This window comes from Arachis hypogaea, chromosome 16 (assembly GCF_003086295.3).
Source record: "Arachis hypogaea cultivar Tifrunner chromosome 16, arahy.Tifrunner.gnm2.J5K5, whole genome shotgun sequence".
In the NCBI taxonomy this organism is placed as follows: Eukaryota; Viridiplantae; Streptophyta; class Magnoliopsida; order Fabales; family Fabaceae; genus Arachis; species Arachis hypogaea.
Genome location: NC_092051.1, coordinates 108,434,975 through 108,455,346, shown reverse-complemented (window position 1 = coordinate 108,455,346; position 20,372 = coordinate 108,434,975). Strand labels below are relative to the sequence as shown.

Here is a 20,372-nt window from a genome sequence, read left to right as displayed (position 1 = left end):
CACTGATGATTGTTCTTGGAACCCCAAAACGGCAAAAAATGTGTTTTCTGAGGAAGTTCATGACTACTTTATTATCATTGGTTGGAGTTGCTATTGCTTCAACCCATTTGGAGACATAGTCTACTGCCACAAGAATGTAATTATTTGAGTATGAGGTGGGAAAGGGTCCCATGAAATCTATCCCCCATACATCAAACAATTCAAGTTCCAGAATGAATTGTTGTGGCATTTCATTTCTTCTTGGCAGGTTCCCCGCTTTCTGGCATTCATGGCAGTGCTTCACTAGTTCCTTTGCATCTTTGAAGATAGTGGGCCAATAAAAACCACACTGCAACACCTTAGCTGCTGTTCTTTCTCCTGCAAAATGTCCTCCATAAGTGGAGCCATGGCAGTCCCATAAGACTTCCCTTCCTTCTTCCTCTGATATGCATCTTCTGAGTATGCCATCCGAACATTTTTTGAACAAGTATGGTTCGTCCTAGATGAAGTATTTGGCATCATTTACCAATTTCTTCCTTTGATGCTTGTTAAATTCCAACGGCAAACTCCCAGTGGCCTTGAAGTTTGCTATGTCTGCAAACCAGGGTGCTTTGTGAATTACCATGAGTTGTTCATCAGGAAAGCACTCATTTATATGTGTGCTTTGTGCGCTTCCTTCTTCACATGGTATCCTTGATAAATGGTCTGCCACCTTGTTCTCTACACCCTTCTTGTCTTTGATTTCAATGTCAAATTCCTGCAACAAAAGAACCCATCTAATAAGTCTTGGTTTGGATTCTTGTTTAGCAAGTAAGTATTTTAAAGCTGAATGATCAGTGAAGACAATGACTTTAGATCCAATGAGATAGGATCTAAATTTGTCAAATGCAAAGACTATTGCCAAGAGTTCTTTTTCAGTGGTTGTGTAATTCCTTTGGTTATCATTCAAGACTTTACTGGCATAATAAATCACATGTATCAAATTGTCTTTCCTTTGTCCTAACACTGCCCCAATAGCAAGGTCTGATGCATCACACATCAGTTCAAAAGGTAAGTTCCAATCAGGTGGGGCAATGATAGGTGCAGAGGAAAGTTTTTGCTTCAAAAGTTCATAGGCTAGCATGCAATTTTTATCAAATACAAAGGGTGTATCAGAGACAAGCAAGTTACTCAAAGGTTTGGCTATTTTAGAAAAGTCTCTAATAAACCTTCTGTAAAAGCCAGCGTGTCCCAAAAAACTCCTAACTGCCTTGACATTACTTGGTGGAGGTAGTTTTTCAATGAGTTCCACCTTAGCTCTGTCCACCTCAATGCCTCTATTAGAGATTTTGTGGCCAAGGACTATTCCTTCTGTGACCATGAAATGACACTTTTCCCAGTTTAATACTAGGTTGGTCTCTTGGCATCTCTTAAGCACCAAGGCAAGGTGGTGTAGGCAGCTAGGAAAAGAATCTCCAAACACAGAAAAATCATCCATGAAAACCTCAATAAATTTTTCAATCATGTCCGAAAAGATGGACAGCATGCATCTTTGGAAAGTGGAAGGTGCATTGCACAATCCAAAGGGCATGCGTCTATAAGCAAAAACTCCATATGGACAAACAAATGATGTTTTCTCTTGATCTCTAGGATCAACTACTATCTGATTATAGCCTGAGTATCCATCCAGAAAGCAATAGTAAGCATGTCCTGCAAGCCTTTCAAGCATCTGATCCATGAATGGGAGTGGGAAATGATCTTTTCTGGTGGCTTCATTGAGCTTCCTGTAGTCTATGCACATCCTCCACCCAGTGACAGTTCTTGTGGGTATGAGTTCGTTCCTCTCATTTGGCACCACAGTTATGCCACCTTTCTTGGGAACTACATGGATGGGACTAACCCATGGGCTATCAAAAATGGGGTAGATTACCCCTGCCTGCCATAACTTCATGACCTCCTTTTGTACCACTTCTTTCATGACGGGATTCAATCTTCTCTGAGCTTGAATGGAGGGTCTAGCATCCTCTTCTAACAAGATTTTATGCATGCATATGGATGAACTTATCCCCTTTAAATCAGCTAGGGTCCATCCAATGGCATCTTGATGAGTTTGTAGCACCTTGATCAATTCTTCTTCCTGTTCTTGGCTCAGGGCAGAGCTAATGATAACAGGATGGCGCTCATCACTACCCAAGTATGCATACTTGAGATTAGGGGGCAATGCTTTGAGCTCAGGTTTTGGTGCTTCCTTCTCTTCTTTCACTCTCTCTGGCATGCTTGGCATGGTTGTTTCAGCAGCTTTGATGTCACTAACTTCAATATCCTTGGTGAACTCCTCCTCTACCACTTCCTTTGTTGTTTCCTCAAAGGTTTCTTGTACTGCAATGTCCACTACATCCACCCTCATGCATTCCTTTAGTGATTCTGATGGATAGCTCATTGCCTTGAATACGTTAAACACCATTTGCTCATCATGTAGTCTAAGAGTGAGTTCACCCTTTTGGACATCTATGATGGCTCCAGCAGTAGCCAGGAAGGGTCTTCCCAGGATTATCGAAGCTTTGGCTTCTTCCTCCATATCTAACACCACAAAATCGGCAGGAAATATGAAATCTCCCACTTTCACCAACAAATCCTCAACTATCCCATGAGGGAATTTAAAAGTTCGATCTGCCAATTGGAGGGCCATTCTTGTTGGGTTGGCTTCCTCAATCTTCATTCTTCTCATCATTGTTAGAGACATCAAATTGATACTGGCCCCTAAGTCACACAAGGCCTTCTCCACCATGACTTCTCCTATGATGCAGGGGATTTGGAAACTGCCTGGATCCTTCAATTTCTGAGGCAATTTGTGTTGAATGATGGCACTGCATTCTTCAGTCAACAACACAGTTTCCTCATTTCTCCAGCTTCTCTTCTTGGTCATTAATTCCTTTAAGAATTTTGCATAGAGTGGCATTTGCTCTATTGCCTCAGCAAACGGAATGTTGATTTGAAGCTTCTTGAAAATCTCCAAAAATCTGGAGAATTGGCCATCCTTTTCACTTTTCATCAAACGTTGAGGATATGGTGCTTTGGGTGTATAAGGCTTCAGGACCTCTTTTTCTTTTTCTTTTGTTGCAGACGGTGTAAAAGATTGTCCCTGTTCCTTGTCTCTCACATTTTCCTTTGCTTCATCCTCTGTGGTTTCCCTTGAGATCTCCTTTAGCTTCTTTCCACTTCTGAGGGTTATGGCCTTACATTCTTCCCTTGCAATAGCCTTGGCAGCATGAGAAACGCTTGGCCCAGGGGTTTGCTTATACAAATACCCAATTTGATTTTCTAGCTTCTGGATGGCAGCTCCTTGGTTTTGCAAGTTAGAATTTACTTCTTCCTTAAAGGCTTTCAATTCGGTTATGTCTTGACCCATGGTTGCAAGCATTCCTTCTATCCTGTTTAATTGATCTTGAAATTGTTGGTTCGGATTAGGTTGGGTAGGTTGATTATTTTGGCCATGATATGATGGTTGGGAGTAAGTGTTTTGTGTGGCTTGGTATGATCTTTGGTTGGAGTTTTGGTATGTGGACTTGTTATGTTGATTTTGCTGGTTTCCCCACCCAAAGTTTGGGTGGTTTTTCCAGCCTGGGTTGTAAGTGTTGGAATGTGGATCATATGGTTGCTTTTGTTGATTTCCTACATAATTGGCCTCTTCCCAATCACCTCCTTCAGTGCTTACTTCCTCTTGATCTTGTGTGTGTATTGCAGCCACTTGCTTTGTTTCTAATTTCCTGGTGAGCTCTGCTAGTTGCTTGGCAAACACCTTGTTTTGGGCTAAAATTGTATCAACATGGTTCAGCTCCATGACTCCCTTAGTGTTGTGTCTCTCTGAAGCATAGTAGTACTCATTCTCAGCCACTGTCTCAATCACTTCAATGGCTTCTTCCACAGTCTTTTTCCTGTTCAATGAACCTCCTGTTGAATGGTCTACAGCCTTCCTTGATTCATAAGAAAGTCCATCATAGAAAATATGCAATTGCACCCAGTCATGGAACATGTCTGGTGGGCATTTCCTTGTCAAATCCTTGAACCTCTCCCATGCCTCGTAGAGAGTTTCACCATCTTGTTGTCTAAAAGTCTGAACCTCAGATCGAAGCCTATTGACCTTTTGTGGAGGGTAGAAACGTGCCAGAAACTTGCTTTCCACCTCATCCCAGGTTGTTAGGCTCCCCCTTGGGAATGATTCCAGCCACTTAGCTGCCTTGTCCCTAAGTGAAAATGGGAACAAGAGCAGTTTATAGGTATCTTCCTGGACTCCATTGGACTTCACAGTGTCGCAAATTCTCAGAAATTTTGTGAGATGTTGGTTTGGATCTTCATTAGCACTCCCACCAAATGAACAATGATCCTCCACAAGTGATATTAGCTGTGGTTTGAGTTCAAAATTGTTGGCCTGAATGGGTGGTTTCTGGATGCTGCTACCACAATTCCCAGAGGTTGGGTTTATGTACGAACCAAGAACCCTCCTCTCGGGAATGGCATTGTTTCCATCAGCTCTCTCATGGTTGAGAACTTCTCTATCCATGTTGAGATCTAGAGCTTCCTCAAAATTGTCCTCAGATTCTTCTTCTCCCAGTACTCTCTTCCCTCTTGCTTCCCTTCTAAGTTTATGAAGTGTCCACTCTGGTTCGGTATAATGAGGAGTTGATGTCTCTCCTCTCCTACCTGTCATACAAGAACACAGCACAGGCAACAAACAAGTGAAATACTCTTGGTTAATGGAAGAGTATGGTTAGAGCAGTTGAGGAATTAATTCAAATAGTTAGTGAGTCAGTGAGTTAGTTGCTTGAATTTAAAGGCATAAAGAAAGAAAGCATGTAACAGAGTGCAGAAATTAAAATTCAACAAGTAACTTGAACTGAATTAACAAAGCAAGAAAAATGCTCAATCTAGTTAACTTCCAATTTGAGAATTGTCAATCGAAAACCAATCCCCGGCAACGGTGCCATAAACTTGATGCTTCGATTTTAAGAAATTGCACGATCGGCAAAAATTCCTTCCGGCAAGTGCACCGGTTATCGTCAAGTAAAAACTCACAATAAAGTGAGGTCGAATCCCACAAGGATTGGTTGAGTGAGCAATTCGGATTAGAAGTGTGTTCTAGTTGAGCGGAATCAAGATTTAGATGAGAATTGCGGAATGTAAAATTGCATGAATTAAAGAGCGAGAAGCTAAATTGCTGAAATTAAAAAGGGATCGGGGTGATTGCATGAATTTAATTGCAGAATGTAAAGAGAAGTGATAGATCAGAAATGGGGAATTCATTGGGTTTCAGGAGATATTGAGATCTCCGAATCAAACATTTTTTTTATCCCTTCCTCAACCAATGCATTCATTGAATTTTGCTTGGCAATCTTATATGATTGGATCCCAATTCCTTGGCTCACCAATTCTCTCTAAAAACAAACAAATTCCCAATCCCTTGGTTTAAATGTTCATAAGAAGAGATGATGCTCGATCACTGATTATACCACACAGTTTCATGAACCACAATTTGGTAGGATTACATGTCACAATATCCATCCAAACCCCAATCCAATTCACTGTGAGAAAGCTTCTCTAGCATGAATCCTCCATTCCTTTCCCAAGGTTCCGAAGGATTCCAATTATGGATAGTTTCTTTCCCAAGACAACTAACCAATGGAATTAGATCGAGAAGCTTTCTAACAAAATTCAAGAGAAAAGATTGAAGAGGAAGATAAAAACTATTATTGATTCATTGAATTACAATAGAGCTCCCTAACCCAATGAAAGGGGGTTTAGTGAGTCATAGCTCTGAATTCAATTACAAAAAGTATCAAAACTAGAAAAAGTGATCCCCCAATTCCCCACCGAGTTAAATTCTATCCTATTTATACACTTTCTAAATTGAGCTTCTGTTGTGTTTCTTGGGCTTTGAGACCTTTCCCTGATTTCCTTTTGCTTTGGGTTTATGATCCATAATCCTGATGAGGCTGCTGATCCAATTCTGTAACATTCATTGAGCCAACTTAGTGATAATCAAGTAATGACACATGACTCAACAAATTGAAATTCCAGACTCATCAATTCTTCAGGCTCAATCCCATAAACCATGATATTCAATTGGGTTTCATACCAGAGTACGTTTAAGTTAATGTTTGTGCTCAAATGCTAACTTAAACTGCAATATCTTTGGCCCAGAAACCTTTTCAATTAGTGGCGTTTAAGTTGTAGTTTAAGCTTAAACTGCAACTTAAACGTTGGACACTCCTGGAGGTGGTATAATTCAAGCACGTTTAAGCTTCAGTTTAAGGTTAAACTGAAGCTTAAACGTGGAAATGGAAGAAGGCAAGTCTGGAGTGTGGAGTTGTCGAACACGTTTAAGCTTCAGTTTAAGGTTAAACTGAAGCTTAAACGTGGAAATGGAAGAAGGCAAGTCTGGAGTGTGGATTGTCGAACACGTTTAAGCTTCAGTTTAAGGTTAAACTGAAGCTTAAACGTGGAAATGAAGAAAGCCACCCTGGAGGAGAATGGTCGAACACGTTTAAGTTCCAGTTTAAGCTTAAACTGGAGCTTAAACGTGGAAATGGCTCCCTGGTGCATTTCTCATTTCTGGCGTTTAACTTCCAGTTTAAGGTTAAACTGGAGGTTAAACGCCACTTTCAGCTTTTCCTCAGCTTTCATGATTTTGGCGTTTAAGCTCTAGTTTAAGCTTAAACTGGAGCTTAAACGCCACTGATAGTTCCCAGCATTATATGGCTTGGTAGTTTGAGTTCCAGTTTAAGCTTAAACTGCTTAAACTGGAACTTAAACTCCACATGTGATATTCAAGCTTCCTTTATTGATTTTGTTGCTTCCTTGCCTAGCCTCTTCTTCCCTGAAATCATCCAAACAACTGCATCAAAGTTTTGCAAAATTTCATGAGAAATCTTCCATTCATAGCGTTCAAGTAATATAACTAAAAACTCATGGAATTTGCATCAAAATCATACTGTTTGGATGGTTCATTGCTTTGTTATTCATTTAACCATTCTTGGTTACTTTAAGCTCAAGAAAATGCATAAAACAACTAAAACTAACAGAAAAATGCTAGTGAAACTAGCCTAAGATGCCTTGGCATCACCTGCCAATGTTAAGGCAATCAGAAGCTTTCTGGGGCATACAGGATTCTATAGGAGGTTTATAAAGGATTTTTCAAAAATCGCAAAATCTCTGAGCAATCTGCTAGCTGCTGACACGCCATTTGTGTTTGACACACAGTGTCTGTAGGCGTTTGAAACGCTGAAAGCCAAGCTGGTCACAGCACCAGTTATTTCTGCACCAGACTGGACATTACCATTTGAGCTAATGTGTGATGCTAGTGATCACGCCATTGGTGCAGTATTGGGACAGAGGCATGACAAGCTTCTGCATGTCATTTATTATGCTAGCCGCGTTTTAAATGATGCCCAAAAAAATTACACAACCACAAAAAAAGAATTGCTTGCAGTGGTTTATGCCATTGACAAGTTCAGATCATACTTAGTAGGATCAAAAGTGATTGTGTATACTGACCATGCTGCTCTTAAATATCTACTCACAAAGTAGGATTCAAAACTCAGGCTCATCAGATGGGTGTTGCTTCTGCAAGAGTTTGATATAGAAATAAGAGACAGAAAAGGGACAGAGAACCAAGTGGCTGATCATCTGTCCCGGATAGAGCCAGTAGACGGGACATCCCAACCCTCTCTTGAGATCTCTGAGACTTTTCCGGATGAGCAATTATTTGCCATTTAGGAAACACCATGGTTTGTAGACATTGCAAACTATAAAGCTGCAAGGTTCATACCCAAAGAGTACAACAGGCAACAAAAGAAAAAAGTAATCACTGATGCAAAGTACTACTTGTGGGATGAACCCTATCTCTTCAAGAGATGTGCAGACGGAATAATCCGTAGGTGTGTGCCTAGAGAAGAAGCACAGAGGATCCTATGGCATTGCCATGGATCACAATATGGAGGCCATTTCGGAGGTGAGCGAACAGCCACCAAGGTCCTCCAATGTGGCTTCTATTGGCCCACACTCTATAGAGATTCCCGAGAGTTTGTACGTAACTGTGATAGTTGCCAAAGAGCTGGTAATCTGCCTCATGGTTACGCCATGCCTCAACAAGGAATCTTGGAGATTGAGTTGTTTGACGTATGGAGAATTGACTTCATGGGACCTTTCCCACCATCATACTCAAACACTTATATTCTGGTGGCAGTTGACTACGTATCAAAATGGGTAGAGGCCGTTGCCACACCCACCAATCATACTAAAACAGTGCTGAAGTTCCTCCAGAAATATATCTTCAGTAGGTTTAGGGTCCCTAGAGTACTAATCAGTGATGGGGGCACTCACTTCTGCAACAAACAGCTTTACTCTGCCATGGTCCGGTATGGGATTCGCCACAAGGTGGCAACTCCATATCATCCACAAACTAATGGGCAAGCTGAAGTCTCTAACAGAGAGCTAAAAAAAATCCTAGAACGGACTGTAAATACCCGTAGAAAGGATTGGGCAAGAAGCTTGGATGATGCTCTGTGGGCATACAGAACAGCATTCAAGACTCCTATAGGGACCTCTCCATACCAACTTGTATATGGTAAGGCATGTCACCTGCCCGTGGAACTGGAACATAAAGCCTACTGGGCAACCAGATTCCTGAACTTTGATGCCAAATTAGCTGGAGAAAAAAGATTACTTCAGCTAAATGAGCTAAAGGAATTCAGATTCACTGCTTTCGAAAATGCCAAGCTTTATAAAGAGAAATAAAAAAAGTGGCATGACAAAAAGCTGTCATCTAGAATCTTTGAACCAGGACAGAAGGTTCTGTTGTTTAACTCTAGACTCAGGCTATTCCTCGGGAAACTGAAATCCTGGTGGAGGGGACCATATGTGATTACAAGTGTATCACCATATGGTTTGTGGAACTTCAAGATATTAATTCTGATAAGAAGTTCATTATTAATGGACAGAGAATCAAGCACTATCTTGAAGGAAATATTGAGCAAGAGTGCTCAAGACTGAAGCTAAATTAAAAGCTCAGCAAGGTCCAGCTAAAGACAATAAAGAAGCGCTTGCTGGGAGGCAACTCAGCCATGGGGCATCACTTCCTCTAAGAATTTTGCCCTATTCTTGATTTTATTTGTTTATATAAAGTTCATTGATACTAAGGTAAAGAGTCAATTGTATAAGTTTACAGGGTTACAGAAGGATTCTGCACACAAAACAGAAAAAAGAGCTCACTGGCAAGAAAACGCCAGTAAGGATAGCCATCTGGGCGTTAAACGCTAGAAAGAAGCATCTTCTGGGCATTGAACGCCAGAAAGAAGCTCCTTCTGGGCGTTTAACGCCAGATTTACAGCGTCCTGGGCGTTCAGAAAAACGCCCCGTGACAAAGGAGTTCCTGGCGTTCAACGCCAGAAAGAAGCAACAGCTGGGCGTTGAACGCCCAAGAGAAGCAGCAGTTGGGCGTTGAACGCCCAAAACATGCAGCGTTTGGGCGTTCAAATGCCAGGATGGTGGGGAGGAGGTAAATTCGTTTTTTCTTCATATTTTTCATTTTAATCTTAATTTTCATGTTTCAATTCATGATTTCTTGCATAAACATGTTACAAACCCTGATTTCTAAAATCCCTAATTTTTAAAAACCCTTCTTTAAAAATGTTAAATGTATCTTAATCCATAAGCACAAATCCTTTTTTTCAATCCAATTCAACTCTTTTTCAAAATTTTCAAAACAAATCTATCTCTTTTCATTCAAAAATCTTTTCAACTAATCAATATCTTTTTCAAATCTCCATATTATCTTTTTCAAAAATCCAATTTTATCTTTTTCAAATATCTTTCATATCTTTTCAATTTTAAATTATATATTTTCTTATCATACTTATTTTTTTTTAAAAATCATATCTTCTATCTTATCTTTCTCCCTATTTTCGAAAACCCCCCTCCTTTTTAAAAATCCATTCGGCCTCCTTCCTCTCATCTACCATCCTACACTAGCTCTCCTTCTATCCCTATCCTTTATTTTCTTTTGCTTGAGGACAAGCAAACCTCTAAGTTTGGTGTGTTTACCCGTGATCACTAAACCATACCCACTAAGATCATGGCTCCTAAAGGAAAACAACCCACTCCAAGAGGCAAGAAAGAGAGTGTTCCAAAACCACTTTAGAATCAAGGGAAGTTCTTAACTAAAGAACATTCAGACCATTATTACAAAATAATGGGTCTAAGATCAGTGATCCCGGAAGTTAGATTCGATCTGAAAGAAGACGAATATCCGGAGATCCAGGAGCAAATTCGAATCAGGAACTGGGAGATCCTAGCTAATCCTGAAACGAAAGTGGGAAGGAATATGGTCCGGGAGTTCTATGCTAATATGTGGCAAACAGACAAGCAAAGACTATCTGGATCTGCTCTCTATGACTATCGGACCTTGGTCAGAGGAAAGATTGTTCATACCCACCCTGACAAGATCAGGGAGATCTTAAAGCTACCTCAGCTGAAAGATGATCCAAACTCCTCCAATAGGAGAATGATAAGAACATACAAGGGCCTGGATAAGATTCTAAAGGATATATGTATCCCTGGAGCCAGGTGGACCACCAGCACGAAGGGTGTCCCAAATCAACTCAAAAGAGAAGATCTCAAACCAGTCGCCAGAGGATGGCTGGACTTCATTGGGCATTCTCTGCTGCCCACTAGCAACCGTTTTGAAGTCACTATTAGAAGAGCAGTGATGATCCATTGCGTCATGATGGGAAAATAAGTAGAAGTTCATCAACTGATTTCAACTGAATTTTACAAAATTGCAAACAAAAATTCCAAAGATGCCAGGTTGGCTTATCCAAGCTTGATTTCTATGCTCTGCAAGGACGCTGGAGTAAGGATGGGAATAACTGAGTATATCTCAGTTGAGAGGCCAATCACCAAAGCATCAATGGAAAAACAACAAGCACAGGATGACCCCATCAAGAAGAGAACACAGGAAATTCTCCCAGAAATTCCTCAATCTGAATACTGGGAGTATCTTGAAACATCTATTACCAAGATGCAAGAAGCTATGGAACAAATAAAGAAAGAACAGAAGGAACAAAGTAGCATTCTTTGCTATTTGCTTAAAGAACAGGAGGAGCAAGGGCGTGATTTAAGGGAATTGAAGCACCAGAAATTATCTCTTGAAGGACCAATCACCCCGCAGATTAGAGGAACATCCACTTCCCAGAACACAGGTTGTTAAATTTCAATCTTAGCCTTAACTCTATGATAACTGTTTTTATTTTAGTTTTATGATGAGCGGATAATTTATACGCTTTTTGGCATTGTTTTTAGTATGTTTTTAGTAGGATCTGGTTACTTTTAGGGATGTTTTCATTAGTTTTTATGTTAAATTCACATTTCTGGACTTTACTATGAGTTTGTGTGTTTTTCTATAATTTCAGATATTTTCTGGCTGAAATTGAGGGACTTGAGCAAAAATCAGATTCAGAGGTTGAAGAAGGACTGCTGATGTTGTTGGATTCTGACCTCCCTGCACTCAAAGTGGATTTTCTGGAGCTAAAGAACTCGAAATGGCGCGCTTTTAATTGCATTGGAAAGTAGACATCCAGGGCTTGCCAGCAATATATAATAGTCCATACTTTGCTCGAGTTTAGATGACGCAAACTGGCGTTCAACGCCAGCTCTCTGCCCAATTCTGGAGTTCAGCGCCAGAAAGGGATCAAAAACCAGAGTTGAACGCCAGAAATGGATCAAAACCTGGCGTTCAACTCCACAAATGGCCTCTGCATGTGGAAAGTTAAAGCTCAGCCCAAGCACACACCAAGTGGGCCCCGGAAGTGGATTTATGCATCAATTACTTACTTCTGTAAACCCTAGTAGCTAGTTTATTATAAATAGGACCTTTTACTATTGTATTAGATATCTTTTGATCATTTTTAGATCTCTAGACCTCCATGGGAGGCTGGCCATTCGGCCATGCTTACCCTCTATTCACTTATGTATTTTCAACGGTAGAGTTTCTACACTCCATAGATTAAGGTGTGGAGCTCTGCTGTTCCTCAAAGATTAATGCAAAGTACTACTGTTTTCTATTCAATTCATCTTATTTCGCTTCTAAGATATTCATTCGCACTTCAACCTGAATGTGATGGACGTGACAATCATCATCATTCCCTATGAACGCGTGCCTGACAACCACTCCCGTTCTACATTAGATTGAATGAGTATCTCTTAGATCTCTTAATTGGAATCTTCGTGGTGTAAGCTAGAATGATGGCGGCATTCAAGAGAATTCGAAAGGTCTAAACCTTGTCTGTGGTATTCCGAGTAGGATTCAATGATTGAATGACTGTGACGAGCTTCAAACTCGTGATTGCCGGGCGTAGTGACAGACGCAAAAGGATAGTAAATCCTATTCCAGCATGATCGAGAACCGACAGATGAATAGCCGTGCCGTGACAGGGTGCGTTGACCATTTTCACTGAGAGGATAGGATGAAACCATTGACAAGGGTGATGCCTCCAGACGATTAGCCGTGCCGTGACAGGGCATTTGGATCATTTTCCCGAGAGAAGACCGAAAGTAGCCATTGACAATGGTGATGTATCACATAAAGCCAGCCATGGAAAGGAATAAGACTGATTGGATGAAGATAGCAGGAAAGCAGAGGTTCAGAGGAATGAAAGCATCTCTATTCGCTTATCTGAAATTCTCACCAATGAATTACATAAGTATTTCTATCCCTATTTTATTAATTATTTTCGAAAACCCCATTACTATTTTATATCCGCCTGACTGAGATTTACAAGGTGACCATAGCTTGCTTCATACCAACAATCTCCGTGGGATTCGACCCTTACTCACGTAAGGTATTACTTGGACGACCCAGTGCACTTGCTGGTTAGTTGTGCGAAGTTGTGAACCATGGTATTGGCATCATGTTTTTGGCGCCATTACCAGGGAAAGAAAGAGCGATGAATTTTACATAATCAAAGTGTAATCACAATTTCTGCGCACCAAGTTTTTGGCGCCGTTGCCGGGGATTGTTCGAGTTTGGACAACTGACGGTTCATCCTGTTGCTCAGATTAGGTAATTTTCTTTTTGTTTTCTTTTCAAAAATTTTTCAAAAATCTTTCAAAAAAATTTCTCCTTTGTTTTCAAAAAAAAATGTTTTCAAAAATATTATTTTTTCTTCAGAATTTTTAAGAATGAATTCTAGTGTTTCATGAAGCATGTTGAAGCCTGGCTGGCTGTAAAGCCATATCCAAACTCCTTTGGGATTAGTCTTCAACTAATCACCTCAGTGGAGCCATGCCCAATCCTTCTGGATAGGGTATGTCAGGCGTGTCATGTCTGAGTTACATACTAAAGCTTGGCTGGCTATTAAGCCATGCCTGACCCTTTGATTGGAGCTTTAGAGCATAAGATTCCTGGAATTCATATTAAAAATTTTGGAATCCTTATTTTTTTTTTCAAATAATTTTCGAAAAAAATACAAAAAAATTCATAAAATCAAAAAAAATTCAAAAATATTTTGTGTTTCTTGTTTGAGTTATGTGTCATGTTATAAGTTTGGTGTCAATTGCATGTGCATCTTGCATTTTTCGAAAACTCTCATGCATTCATAGTGTTCTTCATGATCTTCAAGTTGTTCTTGGTAAGTCTTCTTGTTTGATTTTTGCATTTGCATGTTTTGTGTCTTTTCTTGTTTTTCATATGCATTCTTGAATTCTTAGTGTCTAAGCATTAAAGAATTCTAAGTTTGGTGTCTTGCATCTTTTCTTTGCATTAATTTTTTTTTAAGAATATGTTCTTGATGTTCATCATGACATTCAAAGTGTTCTTGGTGTTCATCTTGACATTCATAGCATTCTTGCATGCATTCCTTGTTTTGATCCATAACTTTCATGCATTGCATCATTTTTCTTGTTTTTCTCTCTCATCATAAAAAATTTCAAAAATCAAAAAAATATCTTTCCCTTTTTCTCTCTTAAAATTTCGAAAATTAGATTTGACTTTTTCAAAAATTTTTAAAATCTAGTTATTTTTATGAGTCAAATCAAATTTTCAATTTAAAAATCTTATCTTTTTCAAAAATCAAATCTTTTTCATTTTTCTTAGTTACTTTCGAAAATTTTAAAAATATTTTTCAAAAATCTTTTTCTTATCTTTATCTCCTAATTTTTGAAAATAACATCATCAATTAATGTTTTGATTCAAAAATTTCAAGTTTGTTACTTACTTGTTAAGAAAGATTGAAACTTTAAGTTCTAGAATCATATCTTGTGATTTCTTGTGAATCAAGTCATTAATTGTGATTTTAAAAATCAAATATTTTTTAAAAAAAAACTAATTTCTATCATATCTTTTCAAAAATATCTTCTCATCATATCTTTTTCAAAAATTTGATTTCAAAATATCTTTTCTAACTTCCTAACTTCTTATCTTTTCAAAATTGATTTTCAAAATTTGTTTCAACTAACTAACTAACTTTTTGTTTGTTTCTTATCCTTTTCAAAACTACCTAACTAACTCTCTCTCTCTCTAATTTTCGAAAATACCTTCCCTCTTTTTCAAAATTTCTTTTTAATTAACTAATTATTTTAATTTTTTATTTTAATTTTCGAAAATCACTAACTCTTTTTCAAAAATTGTTTTTGAAATTTTCCTCTCTCATCTTATTCTATTTATTTATTCATCTACTAACACTTCATCTCACCTAAATTCGAACCCTCTCTTCCATCTGTGTTCGAATTTCTTCTTCTTCTTTTCTTCTACTCGCACTAGGACCTCTATACTGTGGTAAAAAGGACCCCTATTATTATTATTTTTCTGTTCTCTCTTTTTCATATGAGCAGGAGCAAAAACAAGAATATTCTTGTTGAAGCAGATCCAGAACCTGAAAGGACTCTGAAAAGGAAACTAAGAGAAGCTAAATTACAACAATCTAGAGATAACCTTTCAGAAATTTTTGAACAGGAAGAGGAGATGGCAGCCGAAAATAATAATAATGCAAGGAGGATGCTTGGCGACTTTACTGCACCTAATTCCAATTTACATGGAAGAAGCATCTCCATTCCCACCATTGGAGCAAACAATTTTGAGCTGAAACCTCAGCTAGTTTCTCTGATGCAGCAGAACTGCAAGTTTCATGGACTTCCATCTGAAGACCCTTTTCAGTTCTTAACTGAATTCTTGCAGATCTGTGATACTGTTAAGACTAATGGAGTAGATCCTGAAGTCTACAGGCTCATGCTTTTCCCTTTTGCTGTAAGAGACAGAGCTAGAATATGGTTGGACTCTCAACCTAAAGACAGCCTGAACTCTTGGGATAAGCTGGTCACGGCTTTCTTAGCCAAGTTCTTTCCTCCTCAAAAGCTGAGCAAGCTTAGAGTGGATGTTCAAACCTTCAAACAAAAAGATGGTGAATCCCTCTATGAAGCTTGGGAAAGATACAAACAGTTGACCAAAAAGTGTCCTTCTGACATGCTTTTAGAATGGACCATCCTGGATATATTCTATGATGATTTATCTGAGCTATCAAAGATGTCATTGGATACTTCTGCAGGTGGATCCATTCACCTAAAGAAAACGCCTGCAAAAGCTCAAGAACTCATTGACATGGTTGCTAATAACCAGTTCATGTACACTTCTGAGAGGAATCCTGTGAGTAATAGGATGCCTATGAAGAAGGGAGTTCTTGAAGTTGATACTCTGAATGCCATATTGGCTCAGAACAAAATATTGACTCAGCAAGTCAATATGATTTCTCAGAGTCTGAATGGAATGCAAGCTGCATCCAACAGTACTCAAGAGGCTTCTTATGCAGAAGAAGCTTATGATCCTGAAAATCCTGCAATAGCAGAGGTGAATTACTTAGGTGAACCTTATGGAAACACCTATAATCCATCATCGAGAAATCATCCAAATCCCTCATGGAAGGATCAAAGGCCTCAACAAGGCTTTAATAATGGTGGAAGAAACAGGTTTAACAATAATAAACCTTTTCCATCATCCACTCAGCAACAGACAGAGAACTCTGAACAAAATACCTCTAATTTAGCAAACTTAGTCTCTGATCTATCCAAGGCCACTGTAAGTTTCATGAATGAAACAAGGTCTTCCATTAGAAATTTAGAAGCACAAGTAGGCCAGCTGAGTAAAAGGATCACTGAAATCCCTCCTAGTACTCTCCCAAGCAATACAGAAGAGAATCCAAAAGGAGAGTGCAAGGCCATTGACATAAGCACCATGGCCGAACCTGTAAGGGAAGGAGAGGACGTGAATCCCAAGGGGGAAGACCTCCTGGGACGTCCAGTGATCAATAAGGAGCTTCCCTCTGAGGAACCAAAGGACTCTGAGGCTCATCTAGAGACCATAGAGATTCCATTGAACCTCCTTATGCCATTCATGAGCTCTGATGAGTATTCCTCTTCTGAAGAGAATGAGGATGCTACTGAAGAGCAAGCTGCCAAGTTCCTTGGTGCAATCATGAAGCTGAATGCCAAATTATTTGGTATTGAAACTTGGGAAGATGAACCTCCCTTGTTCACCAATGAACTAAGTGATCTGGATCAACTGACATTGCCTCAGAAGAAACAGGATCCTGGAAAGTTCATAATACCTTGTACCATAGGCACCAAGATCTTTAAGGCTCTGTGTGACCTTGGTTCAGGGATAAACCTCATGCCCCTCTCTGTAATAGAGAAACTGGGAATCTATGGGGTGCAAGCTGCTAAAATCTCATTAGAGATGGCAGACAATTCAAGAAAACAGGCTTATGGACAAGTAGAGGATGTGTTAGTAAAGGTTGAAGGCCTTTACATCCCTGCTGATTTCATAGTCCTGGATACTGGAAGGGAAGAGGATGAATCCATCATCCTAGGAAGACCTTTCCTAGCCACAGCAAGAGTTGTGATTGATGTGGACAGAAGAGAATTAATCCTTCAATTGAATGAGGACAACCTTGTGTTTACAACTCAAGGATCTCTCTCTGCATCCATGGAGAGGAAGCATAAAAAGCTTCTCTCAAAGCAGAGTCAAACAAAGCCCCCACAGTCAAACTCTAAGTTTGGTGTTGGAGAGTCTCAATAATGCTCTGAACATTTGTGAGGCTCCATGAGAGCCCACTGTCAAGCTATTGACATTAAAGAAGCGCTTGTTGGGAGGCAACCCAATTTTTATTTATCTAACTATATTTTTCTTAGTTATATGTCTTTATAGGTTCATGATCATGTGGAGTCACAAAATAAACAAAAAAAAATCAAAAACGGAATCAAAAACAGCAGAAGAAAAATTACACCCCGGAGGAGCATCTGTCTGGCGTTCAACGCCAGAACAGAGCATGGTTCTGGCGCTGAACGCCCAAAATGGGCAGTGTCTGGGCGCTGAACGCCCAAAATGGGGATCATCTGGGCGCTGAACGCCAGAATTGCACCCTGGAGAGGAGCTGGCGCTAAACGCCCAGAACAAGCATGGTTCTGGCGTTCAACGCCAGAAATGGCCAGTAAATGGGCGTTGAACGCCCAAAATGGGCACCAACCTGGCGCTGAACGCCCAGAGTTGTGTGCAAGGGCATTTTGCATGCCTAATTTGGTGCAAGGGTGTAAATCCTTGAACACCTTAGGATCTGTAGACCCCACAGGATCATCTCAGGATCTGTGGACCCCACAGGATCATCTCAAGATCTGTGGACCCCACATGATCCCCACCTATCACCACTCACTTCTTCTCATCCCTCACCACTCTCTTTCACACAATCCCATAAACACTCTTCCCCAAAAACCCTTCACCAGTCACCTCAATCTCTCTTCCCCATCACATCTTCACCACTCACATCCATCCACTCTTCCCCATAAACCTACCTCATAAACTCCACCTACCTTCAAAATTCAAAACCAATTCCCCACCCAAACTCACCCTAAATGGCCGAACCTTAACCCCCCTCCCTCCCCTATATATAGCCCTCCATTCTTCCTCATTTTTACACAACACAACCCTCTACTCTCTACTTGGCCGAAACACACTTCACCCCTCTTCTCCATATTTTCTTCTTCTTCTTCCTCTATTCTTTCTTTTATTGCTCGAGGGCGAGCAATATTCTAAGTTTGGTGTGGTAAAAGCATAAGCTTTTTGTTTTTCCATTACCATTGATGGCACCTAAGACCGGAGAATCCTCTAGAAAGGGGAAAGGAAAGACAAAAGCTTCCACCTCCGAGTCATGGGAGATGGAAAGGTTCATCTCCAAAGCCCATCAAGACCACTTCTATGATGTTGTGGCCAAGAAGAAGGTGATCCCCAAGGTCCCTTTCAAACTTAAAAGAAATGAGTATCCGGAGATCCGACATGAAATTCAAAGAAGAGGTTGGGAAGTTCTAACAAATCCCATCCAACAAGTCGGCATCCTAATGGTTCAAGAGTTCTATGCCAATGCATGGATCACCAAGAACCATGATCAAAGTAAGAACCCGGATCCAAAGAACTACGTTACAATGGTTCGGGGAAAATACTTAGATTTTAGTCCGGAGAATGTGAGGTTGGTGTTTAACTTGCCCATGATGCAAGGAGATGAGCGCCCCTACATTAGAAGGGTCAACTTTAATCAAAGGTTGGACCATGTCCTTATGGACATATGTGTGGAAGGAGCTCAATGGAAGATTGACTCCAAAGGCAAGCCGGTTCAACTAAGAAGATTGGACCTCAAGCCTGTGGCTAGAGGATGGTTGGAGTTCATTCAATGCTCAATCATTCCCACTAGCAACCGATCTGAAGTTACTGTGGATCGGGCCATCATGATTCATAGCATCATGATTGGAGAGGAAATAGAAGTTCATGAAGTCATCTCTAATGAACTCTACAAAATAGCCGAAAAGTCATCCCCCATGGCAAGGCTAGCTTTTCCTCATCTTATATGCCATCTATGTTACTCAGCTGGAGCTTTCATAGAAGGAGACATTCCTATTAAGAAGGAGAAGCCCATCACTAAGAAAAAGATGGAGCAAGCAAGAGAGCCTGTTCATGGAGCTCAAGAGGCGCAGGAAGCTCATCACCATGAGATCCCGGAGATGCCTCAAATGCATTTTCCTCCACAAAATTATTGGGAGCAAATCAACACCTCCCTAGGAGAATTAAGTGCCAACATGGGACAATTAAGGGTGGAACATCAAGAGCACTCCATCATGCTCCATGAAATAAGAGAAGATCAAAAAGCAATGAGGGAGGAGCAACAAAGACAAGGAAGAGACATAGAAGAGCTCAAGGACATCATTGGTTCCTCAAGAAGGAAACGCCACCATCACTAAGGTGGATTCATTCCTTGTTCTTATTTCTTCTGCTTTTCGTTTTCTATGTTATGTGCTTATCTATGTTTGTGTCTTCATTACATGATCATTAGTAGTTAGTAACTTTGTCTTAAAGTCATGAATGTCCTATGAATTCATCACCTCTCTTAAATAAAAACTGTTTTAATTCAAAAGAACAAGAAGTACATGAGTTTCAAATGTATCCTTGAACTTAGTTTAATTATATTGATGTGGTGACAATGCTTCTTGTTTTCTGAATGTATGCTTGAACAGTGCATATGTCTTTTGAAGTTGTTGTTTAAGAATGTTAAATATGTTGGCTCTTGAAAGAATGATGACAAGGAGACATGTTATTTGATAATCTGAAAATCATAAAAATGATTCTTGAAGCAAGAAAAAGCAGCAAAGAACAAAGCTTGCAGAAAAAAAAATAGGCGAAAAAAATATAGAAAGAAAAAGAAAAAGCAAGCAGAAAAAGCCAAAGCTCTTAAAACCAAGAGGCAAGAGCAAAAAGCCAATAACCCTTAAAACCAAAAGGCAAGGGCAAATAAAAAGGATCCCAAGGCTTTGAGCATCAGTGGATAGGAGGGCCTAAAGGAATAAAATCCTGGTCTAAGCGGCTAAACCAAGCTGTCCATAACCATGTGCTTGTGGCGTGTAGGTGTCAAGTGAAAACTTGAGACTGAGCGGTTAAAGTCAAGGTCCAAAGAAAAAAAAAAGAGTGTGCTTAAGAACTCTGGACACCTCTAATTGGGGACTTTAGCAAAGCTGAGTCACAATCTGAAAAGGTTCACCCAATTATGTGTCTATGGCATTTATGTATCCGGTGGTAATACTGGAAAACAAAGTGCTTAGGGCCACGGCCAGGACTCATAAAGAAGTTGTGTTCAAGAATCATCATACTGAACTAGGAGAGTCAATAACACTATCTAAACTCTGAGTTCCTATAGATGCCAATCATTCTGAACCTCAATGGATAAAGTGAGATGCCAAAACTATTCAAGAGGCAAAAAGCTATAAGTACCGCTCATATGATTGAAGCTATGTTTCATTGATAGTTTGGAATTTATAGTATATTCTCTTCTTTT

At 39.8% G+C, this 20,372-nt stretch overlaps 2 non-coding genes across 2 annotated transcripts; one reads left to right on the top strand and one right to left on the bottom strand.

Moving 5' to 3' along the window:
- Positions 1 to 3,989: 3,989 nt before the first annotated feature.
- On the top strand, positions 3,990 to 4,093 carry LOC112759939 (small nucleolar RNA R71). The gene has a single exon (XR_003180401.1). It is a non-coding gene; the product is annotated as a small nucleolar RNA R71 (small nucleolar RNA).
- An 11,274-nt stretch (positions 4,094 to 15,367) lies between these two features.
- LOC112760702 (small nucleolar RNA R71) lies at positions 15,368 to 15,475 on the bottom strand. Its single transcript, XR_003181131.1, has one exon. It is a non-coding gene; the product is annotated as a small nucleolar RNA R71 (small nucleolar RNA).
- Between the last annotated feature and the right edge of the window lie 4,897 nt (positions 15,476 to 20,372).